Source organism: Cervus canadensis, chromosome 14 (genome assembly GCF_019320065.1).
Source record: "Cervus canadensis isolate Bull #8, Minnesota chromosome 14, ASM1932006v1, whole genome shotgun sequence".
NCBI lineage: Eukaryota > Metazoa > Chordata > Mammalia > Artiodactyla > Cervidae > Cervus > Cervus canadensis.
This window is the reverse complement of record NC_057399.1, coordinates 58,836,437-58,848,581: the sequence shown is the minus strand read 5'-3', so window position 1 is coordinate 58,848,581 and position 12,145 is coordinate 58,836,437. Positions and strand designations below refer to the sequence as shown.

The following is a 12,145-nucleotide window of genomic DNA, read 5'->3' as shown; positions in this document are numbered from 1 at the left end:
CAAGTCACTGTGTGGTCAGGAAACATTTGTCCAGAGAACAAAGGAAGAAGCAGAGCAGAGAGGGTCTTCCTTGGTGGGCCAATGGCTGACTCAGTGCTCCCAATGCCGGGGGCTCCGGTTTGATCCCTGGTCAGACCAAAGGTTGCGACTAAGACCTGGTTCAGCCAAATAAATAAATAAATAACTTTTAAAAAAGGAAGCAGCAGCAGCAGCAAGGGCAGGACCCATCAGAACTAGGCATCCTAACTAGCTCGCTGCTCTGGACCTCATCCTCTTGTCTTTGAGGCCAGTACTCCTTAAGGCTGCCCTTCTTAAACTGTGGTTTCCTGCCCTGCAGCAACCCACCATCACCAGTAGGGTTTCCAAAACGACACCTGCAGAGACCCCAGCCAAGCCCTGATGTATCTGAGTCCCAAGGGCAAGGGATGCGACGTGAGTTCCTCAAGCTCCTACCTCATTTAGTAGTTCCTTGGTAATGAACTTCCCTAACTCGAATTTTAGAAATTAGAAAGAGTGTCACCACAAAAGGGCTGGGCGTCAGGCTGCTAGAGGTCACTCCGGGCAGCATTTCTCTCCATGAATTCACCAAGGTTCTGAGGTGATCTGCCCCCACCCACTTCAGCACTGCTGGGATCCAACAGTGATGACTCATGCTGGTCAAGTTCTCAGAAGTTTGAGCTATAAACCCACGTTTCTTGGTTTTCCAGAAGAAAGGCAGCTGCAGGGAGGACCTGATGGTACTGTTTTCTTTTCCCACAGTCAGGTGGTTAGAAGCGGGAAGGCAGCTGCCAGATCGCAGGCGTGCTGAAAGGGAACTCAAAGTCAAATGCATCCACCCTTAAGCCCAGCTCTTGAGCAATAATGCTCTAATCCCATCTCAGTGGCCCCAAGGGCCACGAAGCATCCACATGCAATGGCCACTTCACTGGATCAAAGATGGGACAAGTATTAGGGTAGCATTTGACGACAATGCATCTGGTTTCTGGGCCGCTGGTTTGTCCAAGAAAAGGGACTATTGCAGATTCAGTTTTACATTTGACCCTGAGAGACACTGATTTGACATCAATGAGATAAAGACATAAGAGCTCTCCCCGCCATCTTCAGTTACACACAGACTGGTCGGGAGGTTATGACACTATCAAGCAGTCCATCCTGCAGCAATGGTGGATGCAGGCCGACAAAGGGAATTCTACGGGGGAGTCCCCGGCGGTCCAGTGGTTAGGGCTCCACACTTCCACTTGAGCGGGCACGGGTTCAATCCCTGGTCAGGGAACTAAGACCCCATATGTCTCACATTGCTGCCAAAAACAAACGGACAGAAGAAGCATCTAAGGAGAGCACCTGATCCAGTATGGGAAGGGGTCAGGAAGGCCTCTGGGGACAGGTGACACCACGCATGAGCCTTCGAGAACTGCACTGAGGGAGGGAGTCAAGAACAAAAATATTCTGGGCAGAGAAGACAGCACATGTGAAAGTATGGAAGTGAGACCCTGTGGATGTCATAGAGCAGTTCCACGTGTCTGAAGGAAAGGTTCGTGATGGCGGGGCTCAGAGGAGAGGGGAGGGCTGGGGCCCATATCAGGAGGGACCTTGCAGAAAGGCACAGAAAGACTTGAAGGGAGGCAAGTTAAAAGGTTCTTAGCTGAAATCTTCAAGACCTGATTGAATATTATACATCACTCTGGTAGAGGTGGCTTCCCAGGTGGCATTCATGATAAAGAACACACCTCCCAATGCAGGAGACATAAAGAGATGTGGGTTGGATCCCTGGGTAGGGAAGATCCCCTGGAGGAGGGTATGGCAACCCACTCCAGTATTCTCGCCTGGAAAACCCCACGGACAGAGGAGCCCAGTGGTCTGCAGTCCACAGGTTGCCCAGAGTAGGACATGACTGAAGCGACTCAGCATGCATGCTGGCTAAGGCAGGAGCTGACTCGGGGGGAGGGTGCTAGACTGGCGTCAGGGAGGCAGGGTATGGTGCTGTTGCAGTCATCAAGTCAGAAGTGGGGGGCAGGCAGGGCAACAGATCCCGGGGACAGCTAAGAAAGGAGAACGGGCTGAGGGTGGGGGAGGAAGAGAGAGAAATCTAGGATGGCTCCGTGTCCCCCATCTGGGCAAACTGGCAGAGCCAATGACCATGATAAACACCTGGGTGCTGGTTTCAGATGGTGAATTTGCTTTGAAGAGGAACAGCAGGCAGCAGCATATGTGGGCCTGGAGCCCAGGAGGTCTGGGCTAAGAGAAGTGCGGAGAGGCACTCTGCTGTGAGTGCTACATCACTACAGCACTGCAGCCAGCTGACATGAGCCGAGCCCTGTGGAGCGCCCGACACTTTATCCACAGAGTCTAACATGGTCCATCAACAACTGTGACATAGGGACCATCACCCAACTGTACAGATGAGAAGACTGAGGATCACAGACAATAAGTATTGATAACTTGTCAACACCCCATGGCCGGTAAGTGGCCAGTTTGTGTTTTGTTTTTAGTTACTCAGCTGTGTCTGACTCTTTGCAACCCCATAGTCTATAGCCCGCCAGGTGCCTCCGTCCATGGGATTTTCCAGGCAAGAATACTGGAGTGGGTTGCCCTTCCCTTCTCCAGAGGATCTTCCCAACCCAGGGACTGAAGCTGTGTCTCCTGCATTGGCAGGTAGGCTCTTCACACTGAGCCACCGGTGGCCAACTCCCTTGCCCTACACGTTTCCAAACAAGCAGAGAATCTTATAGTTACTCCTCACCCAGAAACCTACATAAACCAAATAGATTTAAAAAGTTAAATCTCACTTTAAAACAATCTTCCAACTCTAAAGTACACATGTGAGGACTAGATAAGTCAGATAATTTGAGGTAGTCGTGTCTGAATCTTTGTGACCCCATGGATTGTAGCCCACCAGGCTCCTCTGTCCATGGATTTCCTAGGCAAGAATACTGGAGTGGGTTGCTATTTCCCTCTCCAGGGTATCTTCCTGACTCAGGTATCAAACCATGGTCTCTTGCATTGCAGGCAGATTCCTTACCATCTGAGCTACAAGGGAAGCCAATAGTGTAGTGAGGACTAGATAGTTGACCTCTAATTGCCCCTAAAATGTCCTTGATTTCAGTATGCTGCTGCTGCTGCTAAGTCGCTTTAGTCATGTCCAACTCTGTGCGACCCCATAGACAGCAGCCCACCAGGCTCCGCTGTCCCTGGGATTCTCCAGGCAAGAACACTGGAGTGGGTTGCCATTGCCTTCTCCATGATTTCAGTATAAATTTGTATAATAGATGACTCTGAACTATGGGTTGATGTCAAAAATCCATTATTGGGCATCACCAGCCTTAAAATGTAACTGATTCCTTATCTGAGCAGATAAGGTTTTATGAAACCTAACAGTTCTTATTGTTTTGGCTGTGCCACAAGTCTTGTGAGATCTTAATTCCCTGACCAGGGATGGGATCCGTGCTCCTTGCAGTGGAAGCTCAGAGTCCTAACCACTGGAATGCTGGGGAAGTCCCACCATAACTTAGCAAGTGCTGGTCTTGACCCCACCACTATTACAGAACTGTCCTGAGTATGTCTGTGTAGCTCTCGCATGTAACCAACTGTCCACAATGATTTGTTCACTTCTCTTCACAACCTAAAGTTCAAACCTGGTAAGTCTGTAGACTTTCTTAGACCGACATGCCTTCTTCATGAGCTAAGCCACAATGTGCACTTTGCTTTGTAAGTTTACAGTCATGATCATGAAAGGATGATGAGGTTGAAGGATAATGAAATGCTCCATTCGTGTCAGTTTGAACAAGAGCCTAGGCAATTCACACAGTTCAAAGATAGGTTTCCCCAAAGTTCTGAAGTCACAAAAACAGAATGAGAGAGAACCCCACTAGCACTCATACAGAGCAGCCTTGCCAATTCATCAGAGAGTGGATCAACTTCTACAACAAAGACTAAAGCTGAGCCTGAGGAATTTGGGAAGTGCTTGGTTCGGAGAGTGCGCTATCACTTTGGTAGTTTTATGCATCAGGATATATATACACACTGACTTCGAGAATCTGGTCTGGCTCCCAAATCCATGTCATGTTTAGAGAGTTTCCTGGCTTTGCATGTTCCCCATAGCCAATCCCAGAGAAGGGGGCGACAGAGGATGAGATGGTTGGATGGCATCACTGAGTCAAAGGACATAAGTTTGAGCAAGCTCCAGAAGACAGCGAAGGACAGGGAAGCCAGGCATGCCTTGTAGTCAGAAATGTTCTCCAGTGAAGCTGAGTTAAATTAATTTAGCATCTATTTCTTGAGCATCTTCTTTGCACAAAGTATTGCTTCCCTGGTAGCTCAGTTGGTAAAGAATCCGCCTGCAATGCAGGAGACCCCGGTTCGATTTCTGGGTCGGGAAGGTCCCCTGGAGAAGGGATAGGCTACCCACTCCAGTATTCTTGCCTGGAGAATCCCCATGGACAAAGGAGCCTGGCGGGCTACAGTCCATGGGGTCACAAACAGTCGGACACGACCAAGCAACTAAGCCAAGTAGCGCAGGAGAAAGGGAGATAAGGAAAACCTTGCTTTACTTGAAAATTACAAAGATTATGATCTGACTAAGGAGACTGAAATCAGCTTGCAGACTGCAAAGGGTCATAAGAGAGGCCAGAGGAAAGAGACAGCTATGAGTAGGGGAGTTGAGAAAACCTTAATGGAGCAGAACTGGGAGACAGGAAGAAGAAAGGCCAAGAGGAAAGCAAATGCAGAGGCAGAGAAGTGCGACCACATAGCAAGTGTGTGAAGTCCACTCCAGGGGTTCAGTCATGCCGACAGCAGGGCACAAGACTTTAAGTAATTTTGCTACAGTAGTCAGTACATGCTTGATACTAAAAAGACACAACAAAGAATACTTTATGTTGTGAACATAAAGATGCTAACTCTTAGAAGAGGGGAAAAAAGAAGTAAGTTCGAGGAAAGGTCTAGGTGAAATAAGATTGGTCAAGTGCTAATGTTCATAACTGTTGAAGCTGGGGATTTATATTCTCCATTTCCTTGTACGTCTGAGGTTTTCCATTAAAAATGGCTTAAAAAAATAAATGAAGGGCAGTGAGTCTGGGGAGATGGTCAGCTGATGGCTTCTCGGGTGATGGTGCAAACCCAATCAGAACCTTCTAACCTCTGGGTCATTTGGAAGAAGCGGGCAGATTTGAGCTGGCCTCACAGGGTGAAGTAGACACCGCACAATGTGACTGAGGGCTGTTTTGTTTCCCCTGAGTCGCTTTCCACACACTTCTTTCTCCACTTCCCACTGGGAGGAAGGGAGTAGCAAGGGTCTGCTACTGGCCAGGTTGCATGGTCGGTCTAAGAAAAACGAAGGCAATTATGTTGCCCTCCACATACAAGTAACTGTAGGGGTTATTTCTGGTTATATCAAGTTTAATACTTCTTTAGGGGTTGCTAGCAACTATTAATAAGCAAAGTGACCATAAATAAAAAACTACCCCACCACCAAAAGAAAGCCGCTCGGCACGCGGGCATATATCCTTTGCCCCGGTTGGTGCAGGGACACGTCAGAACGCACATGACCATGCTTTCTCTTCTCATAACTGTAGGATCACAGAGAAACAGTCTTGGGTATCAGACTCTTCAATTTTAAAACTGTACTTTAGGACATTTCATGAAATAGCATTTTACAACAGCAGTTTAAGGTGGGGGGGGGCGCATGATGATCCATTGAAGAACAGTCTGATCTGGTGGCTTCTAACCTTACATCAAATGATACTGTTCAAGCATGTTTTGAGCTCAGAAGGCTCTCTCTTAGTATCATTTTGACTTAATATATATACTAGCATCACAGATACTAGTTTAGAAACGTGATGTAACAAAGTAATTTGTTTTCTTGGGAGAGAGGGAGTAGTGGTAACTTTCTTATCAGAGACATAATCCTATCTTCCTTGAAAAAGTGTATGTTGTTGGGATTTCAGTTTTTGTTTTCAGGTTGTAAAAGCAATACAGGAATGCTGCTAAACAGGCAGTCATATGGTATCACAAAGAGTAACAAGGAAGAGTTTCCTGCCTTTTTTTCTGACTCCATTGCCCAGAACTGACTGTTGATAGTTTGGGATGTCTGTCTTCCAAACATTTATAAGGCCATGGTGTGTGTATGTGTATCCAGTTGCTAAGTCGTGTCCGATTCTTTGCAACCCCATGGACTGTACCCTGCCAGGCTCCTCTGTCCCTGGGATTTTCCAAGCAAGAATACTGGTGTGGGTTGCCATTTCCTTCTTCAGGGGATCTTCCTGACCCAAGGATCGAACCCCCATCTCCTATATTGGCAGGCAGATTCTTTACTGCTGAGCGACAAGGGTGCTCTTATAAGGCTATATATGTACCTAATTTCTATCTGGAACTTGTGCTGACAGAGCAAGAAGCCGAGGAAGAAATGCAATGAGGGGTCCCCACCTATCACACACAGCCTGCAGGACACCGGGCCCTGGCAGAGGCTGAGGGAGGGCCACCCACAGGGACAAACAGCCCCCACCCCCGAACGTGGAAAGGGAAAGAGCACCAAGACTGGGAAACCATATTCCAATAAATGCAAGGTTGCACAAGCACACACAGAAGTGATCATGGAGGAAAGGGAGGCAACAACATGCCTCCCTATTCTCTTCAAAATCACTTCCGACCCACTTGGAAGCTCTTGAACAAACTCCTCCACACTTGGCATTGGCTCCCCATGGGCATGTCTCTGAATGCATGGGTCCTGTGTGCCACGTCCCCGCTACAATCTGCAGGCATACACAGGCCAGCTCTGCAGGCGCAGAAATAACCCAAGGCATCTGAGGGCCTTGCCAGTTTTCAGGAGGCGTGCAGGGCTCATTATCTCCTACATGGGGACACAGTACTTGGGTTTCCAGAGTGAGGTCAGCTTGGTTGCAGCTACCGGAGGTTAACCATCCTTCCTTGGGGTGATGCGTGTTCCCATTCAGAGGAAGGATCACAAACAAGAAGCAGGATCAATGACTTAAGCCCCTGAAGTATTTCCTACTCCAGTGGTTCTCAAAGCATGGTGCAGGGGACTCTAGGGATTCAGAAAGTCAAAACCACTTTCATAATAATACCAAGCTGCTCTTTGCTGCTTTTACTCACACACTTTCAGGAGTACACAGCGGAGTTTTCCAGAAGCGATATGACATGTAATACCGCAACAGACAATGCAGAAGCAAGACATAAGAACCCTAGCTGCTACTTACTAAAACTGATATGAAAGAGATTTGCAAAAATATAGTACAATGACACTCTTCTCAGTAACATTCTATTTTGAAAGGTATGGTTATTTTCATATATACATATCAACATATAGTGCATGCCTGTCTGTGGTTCAGTCATACCAGACTCTTTGCTGCCCCCACGGACTGCAGCCCATCAGGCTCCTAAGTCCATGGGATTCTCCAGGCAAGAATACTGGAGTGGGTTGCCATTTTCATATCCAGGGGATATTCCCACCCCAGGGATCAAACCCACATCTCTTATGTCTCCTGCACTGGTGGGTGGATTCTTTACCACTATTTTTAAATGAGATACTAAATATATTGAAAAATTCTGTTTTAGTTATATATGATAAATATTGAGACACATAACCCACATAAAAGCTCCTTAATATACTAATTTTTTAAGAGTGTATAGGGGAGTTTGAGAACTACTGACAGGCTGTTTCTGACTCTCTGCCCCCATCCCCGCAACACACACACACACACACACACACACACACACACACTCACTCACTCACTCACTCACTCACTCACTCACTCACTCACTCACTCACTCACTCACTCCTCCCTGGGTCTGTGAATCTTTAGGATGGACTGTGTCCCCACCCCTCCCACCGAGGGTCTCTTCCCCCTCACTCCATCTCCCCCTTACCCCTGGTGTGGACTCCCTGATCTGTCGGAACCCCAGGGGGAAATGTCCCTGCCTCGCCACCCCCAGCTGGACGAGGACTCCCCGGCGAGGCCCGCACACCCTCCTTGGGGTAGGACTCCCCGGTTCAGTGTGTCGGGACAAGTCGCAGCGTGGATTCTCCCGGCGGCCCCCACAGCCTCGCTGACTCCCGGGTGAGGCCCTCACAAGCTCGGCGCCGACTCTCCCGGCGGCCGGCACAGCCCGGGCGAAGGAGGCCGAGGAGAGCCATTTCCAGTCCCGCCCCCGTGCTCGGCGCGGCACAGGCTGGGAACAGGGCGGAGGGGTCAGTCCCCAGGAACTAGTCCCGATTCTCCCGGCTGCCTTCCCGCTCCCCCAGGTCTCCCTTGGGCGGCCCGGCGCGTTGCAGCCCGGCTCGGGGAGGCGGATCGGGGTTCCGCTGACCCGCATTCCCCCGCGGGGGCAGGGCGGCCGGCGCTCGGGCCCGGGGACTCGCGTTGGGCCGCGTCGTACTCACCGCAGAGAGCGAGGAGGACTCCGACTGGCGCGGGGAACCAGGCTGGGGGCGCTCTCCGGAGCGGCTCGAGTCCAGAGGCCCGCGCCGCTCCGCCCCCTGTCGCCGCGGGGCCGCCAGCCGAGGGGCGGGGCCGGGGCGGGGCCTGCGGGCGGGGCGGGGCCTGAGGGCGGGGAGACTTCGCCCCGGAGGGAGCGGGGTAGCTGGGGGTCAGTGGCAGGAAGCCGCCTCCGGACGGGATCCTCCCATGTGGCCCCAGGCCGGGGACACGCTCACTCTTGGGCGTGGAGTGTGACTGCCCAGTTCGCTGGGAGGGAGCTGAAGGGGCAGGTTAGAAATGCAGCTTTTAAAAATGATTTGACCATCACTGTGGAGGCTTCCTTGTCCGACACCCCGGTACGTGGTCACCTCCCCTCTCTCCCTTTTGCCCCCACCCCGCCCCCACCTTAGCGCCTGGCAAAGCGAGCCGAGTGACTGCCAGGACTTCAAAGTTTCCATGGTTACGGAGTGCAAAGTTTCAGTGTTTAATCTTTTCCTTTTTTTTAATGTCTAACGCTTCCTAATGCAGGCTGTTCACCTGTCAGAAGTCAGAGAAATGACTGGGTTGACTCAGAAGGCCTTGGTCACTGCACCTACTTTCTATAGGTTGGTTGGAGTTCAGCCTGCTCAGGCAAATTTGACTGATTAGATCTTTAGTTTTCTATCTTGAGTATATGGATATACGGCTTATAGAATGAATACGTACTGACTATCCCCATAGGGGCCAACCTGTGTAACGTAGCATTTTCAGCTTCCCAGGTGAGGCTAGTGGTAAAGAACCCCCCTGCCAATGCAGGAGACATAAGAAAAATGGGTTCATAACCCTGGGTTGGGAAGATCCCCTGGAGAAGGAGGAAATGACAACCCACTCCAGTATTATTGCCTGGAAAATCCCATGGACGGAGGAGCCCAGTAGGCTGCAGTCCATGGGGTTGCAAAGAGTCACCCACGACCGAGCAACTAACACTACTGCTACTATATTCAAGTTTGAAGAAGGACATATTTACTGTATAGTGAACATTGCTTCCCAGGTGGCTCAGTGGTAAAGAATCCACCTACCAATGCAGATGGAGATGTGGGTTGAATGCCTGGGTCAGGAATATCCCCTGGAGGAGGAAATGGCAACCCATTCGGGTATTCTTGGCTGGAGAATCCCCATGGACAAAGCAGCCTGGCGGGCTATAGTTCATGGGGTCGCAAAGAGTTGGACATAACTGGGTAACTGAGCACACACACACACACACACATAACAAGCATTATATTTTTGCTATATGGGAGAAGGCTTTCTTCCTACCCACTTTCTAAATTGTTTCTATTCACATTCATTGAGCAAACTTCCCTTGAGTGGACTGGGGTCCCCTTAGAGAGTATGTGGGGAAGGCTGAGGGGTAGGGAGAAAAGACATCCAGCTAAATTTTGATTCTTAATCAAGGCAGCCCTTCACAAAGCAAAATTTCTTAATGTTCAGTGATAACATACATGTAATAGGAGAACTCGTAATCCTTGACAGGAAATAATTAAGTCAGAACCATAAAAGGAATTGAGATTTATTAGTAAACGCTCTGGCCAAAACTGTGAAGGAAATAGTTCCCACATCACCCTGCTCTTTTGCTCTTGGGCCTGTCACCAGGGATGTGTGGATTGCAAAACCCAGTGACCCCTCTTCTGTTCTTGCCCTTGCTGACTGCTCTGTGGTATTTGATACTGGTAACAGGTCTTTCCTTGAAATTTTGACTGCCTTTTGGCTTTAGAGGCTTCTACTCTCGTGATTCACCTCTTCTTAATTTGGTCCCTCTTTCTTAGGCTCTTTCAGTTCACCCTTTCTCTTCTCACTTTACATGTAACTCCATACACTGATGAAGTCGTCATCATCTATTTTCTCTCTATGAAGACTTCCAGCTAAAGTCTGCTCTGTCTGCATCATTGACCTTGACCATCTTCAAATCTCCGCACTCTTTGACAGCAGCTATTTGCGGAGCATTAGCACTTGAGTATTCCCAAGGCCCCTTCCATACTTCCCATCTAAAGTGGCAGTTCAATGTCTTCTCTTGCCATCTGTCTGTCCCCTCCCACCAATCCAGTTTCTTCCTCATCCTGAATCCCACATCTGGGATCTTTTATCGTGTCCTGAGAAAGCTAAACATTTACGGGATTTCGAACCACATCACTATACTCGTACAAAGTTCACCTGATATATATTTCTGTCATGATACAGAAGATTCTGCAAGTGGCCCAGAGGAGTGTGTAGACTTGAAGGGCCTTCAGAGAGGAAGCCATCCAGGTGTGGTAACTGCCCAGGCACTGTGGATCTGCTCCAGGGGCCAGTGGCAGAAGGGCCTTTAGTGAGGTAACAGCCTTACGTGACAGAAGCTTCTGCTACTCTAAAGGGAATCCTAAGGCTTTGGTTGGAGACCTGTTGAGCTCTGAGGAATGCCTCATCGCACTTCACCGTGACTTTAGTTACGTGTGTAAACTGGGCCATCCTAAAATCTAGACACCACCTCTGCATCTTGCTTTGTAGTTCATAACGCATTTTCCCACACGTTATCTAATAGAAAGGAAGTGGTGCAAGAGAAAGGCAGTCTACGGGATTTCCCTAGTGGTCCAGTGGTTAAGACTGTGTTTCCACCACAGGGGGCAAGGGTTCGAGTCCTCACTGGGAACTACGATCCTGGATGCTGTGCAGGAAGGCCGAAGAGAGAAAGGCAGTTTGGTATGGCAGCTTTCAAACCTTGAGACTGAGTGTGAGGGTCTGACCACCCTTTGAGTAACACCAATGGTGTTTCCCAGACTATGTGTTAGAATCACCAGAGGAAGCATTAAAAATACAGCCTCCTGCATCCCCACCTCGTAGAATGAGGTGAGGAGTGGGATCTGAGCTCAGAGTCCGAGTACTCTGCACACTGTAGGAGATCCTGCTCCAGCAGGTCCACAGATCAGCCCCAGGGAGCTGCTACTGGAGGCACATCCTCCACGAAGGTGGGGCTGCTTCAGTTTGCTCGTCACCCCGAACAGGGAGCCTGGCACATAGACACTCAGACTGCTTACTGCCCTCAGCTCTGTGCTCTCCGTTGGCCTGCATATTCTTCCGTGTTCTCTAGCATAGCAGAGGGGGAGATATCTGTATGGCAATGAATGAAATATAAGGTGGTCCCTCCTAAGTTCCTGGGCTTCCCTGGTTGCTCAGATGGTAAAGAATCTGCCTGTGAAGCAGGAGACCCCGGGTTGATACCTGGGTCAGGAAGAGCCCCTTGAGAAGGGAATGGCCACTCACTCCAGTATTCTTACCTGGAGAATTCCCTGGGGTTGCAAAGAGTCAGGCACAATGGCTCAAGAATGCCTAAGTTCATCGCTGAACGTGTGTCCTCCTCATACCAGGGGAAGTTTGAAATAAATGTTTTCTGTTCCTGTTTTTTAAAAAATGCTATGTTCATAACAAGAAAAGGCAGTTCTTGGGCTCATTTTGGCCCCCCACAAATACCACTGCCATGCCCTTCCACACCTATCAAAGTCTTAATTTTTGTGCTCTCTTTCTTACCACGCAAGTGCCTGAATTCTTGAGCTGCTTTGCCAGGGAACCAGGATTCCCTGGCCATCTGCTTTTCAGTTAAGCACTGTTCCCCTCAACCAAGTTAATAATAAAAGCCAAATGTGGTTAAATGTCCCATTGACTCCACAACAGCTCTTTGAGCTGGAGGCATTGTTATCATTTTG

The 12,145-nt window shown here is 49.3% G+C and overlaps 1 protein-coding gene across 1 annotated transcript in view; it reads right to left on the bottom strand.

Annotated features, from left to right (window-relative positions):
• The window catches only part of LOC122453014 (cytoplasmic aconitate hydratase), a 66,062-nt gene extending 57,546 nt beyond the window's left edge, over window positions 1–8,516 (bottom strand). The window contains exon 1 of the mRNA XM_043486813.1: window positions 8,396–8,516. The gene's annotated coding sequence lies outside the window, so the exon portion shown is untranslated. The remainder of the gene's footprint in view (window positions 1–8,395) is intronic.
• Between the last annotated feature and the right edge of the window lie 3,629 nt (window positions 8,517–12,145).